The sequence below is a fragment of the Ailuropoda melanoleuca genome, chromosome 10 (genome assembly GCF_002007445.2).
Source record: "Ailuropoda melanoleuca isolate Jingjing chromosome 10, ASM200744v2, whole genome shotgun sequence".
NCBI classification, from domain to species: Eukaryota; Metazoa; Chordata; class Mammalia; order Carnivora; family Ursidae; genus Ailuropoda; species Ailuropoda melanoleuca.
In genome coordinates this window covers 61387632-61389407 of record NC_048227.1, presented here as the reverse complement: position 1 = coordinate 61389407, position 1776 = coordinate 61387632, and positions in this window count along the sequence as shown.

Sequence of the window (1776 nt, the reverse complement as noted above, 5' to 3'; positions counted from 1 at the left end):
TCGTAATTGTTTCCATGGCAGCAAATCGTATTGTCCCAAACAGGGGATTTTATGACTTCATGGCTGGATTAAGAAAAAGGAGAAATCAGATCGAGAGTGAGAAATTTGCTCAAGCATAAATATCTTCAATGATAGCAAGGGGAATCGAGCAAATTACAGATAGGCAAAATTGCCTTTGGTTTAAATGTTCTTTTTACAAGTTCATCCCGGTGCAGAAGCCCCTTCTCCAGGCGTATAATTTGTATGATGATGCCTCTTTGCTTGAATTCACAGAAGGCTAATGGTGAAGCTCATCTATTTTGGGAATGCTTCAGCAATGCTATTACTAATTGTTTTGCAGCAAATATCTGGATTTCTGCTGTAAGCAGTTTTGTTTGGCTTTTCTATTTGTTTGGGTTGTTTGGGGCTTTTTTTTTTTAACTCCCTCAAGGTTTTATCTACACAAATTCATTTGAAATAAACCTTTCCAGATAAAAATTGGCTTTATGTCATCTGAAAATCTGTCAAGAACTCTCTCCTCACTAGAGGCATCTGCTTTGCCTTCCGTAGGTTCCTCTGGACTTCATTCTCATATTTCCAGTCTCTCATTAGTTTCTGTCTATTGCCTGAGGAGAAAGCAAAATTTCTTCCTAATTTTGAAGATACTTAGATTCACCTCAGTTTCTTTTAACCATATACAATAAACAAAGACTTGGGATTTTAAAATTCTGGGTCTCTCTCTTGCTCGATTGCTCTTTCCTTTTCTCTCTCTCTCTCTCCCCCCTCACTCCCTAATCTCTCATCCTTTCTCTCCCTCCTCCTCTCTCTCCCCATCTCACTCCAACCCCACACCACTCCTTTTTCTGCATAGACATATTTCCAGTACCTTCTAAGTGTAGTGTCCCAATCTCTTCCTTTTAACCCTCACATACCCAGAATCTGCAGATTCCTGCTAATTCATAAACTTCTTGCCAACCAGCTCACCCAGGAACACCACAGGGCTTCCACTCTCTGAACACCCTGGAGACACTGCTTCTTAACAACACGTCTCAGTGATCCTTCTCCATTCTTGTTCTGATGATTCCACCTTGCTGAGCCCTGTACAATGAATTACTCCTCAATATGATTCCATCAACAAGTGTTCTGTGATGGTTGGTTTTATGTCAGTTTGGGTAGACTATAGTATCCAGTTATTTAATCAAACAGTAATCTACGCATTTCTCTGAAGGCATTTGGTGTGGTTAACATCTACAATAGGTGACTTTAAGTAAAAGAGATGACCCTCAATATTGTGGGTGGGCCTCATCCAATCAGTTGAAGGCATTAAGAGCTCAAACAGGTTGCTCAAAGAAGAAATACTGACTCAAGATTGCAACATAAACTTCTGTCTGAGTTTCCAGGCTACTGCCTGCTATATAGATTTAGGACTTCCAGAACCCCACAGTCACATTCACCAATCCTTAAAACAAGTCTGTGTGTGTGTGTGTGTGTGTGTGTGTGTGTGTGTTTTACATTTCTCAGAAGAACCCTGAGTGACACATGTACATAAAGAACACACTAGGTGTTCAGTGACATGCTGAGCAATCTACTGTAAGAAATACAAAAGACGTGGTCCATTTCCCCAAAGATCTTACAGCTCATGGAAGAACCAGGACTAACAGTGCCTAAAACAATGACAAATTTAAAAAAATAATAAAAATAGGATTTAGATGTTCTGTGTAGATGCCCAGGAGTTCAGTAGAGAGAAGTATCAGCGAAACCTGGAAGGGTCAGGGAACATTTTGTGAAAGAAGTGAG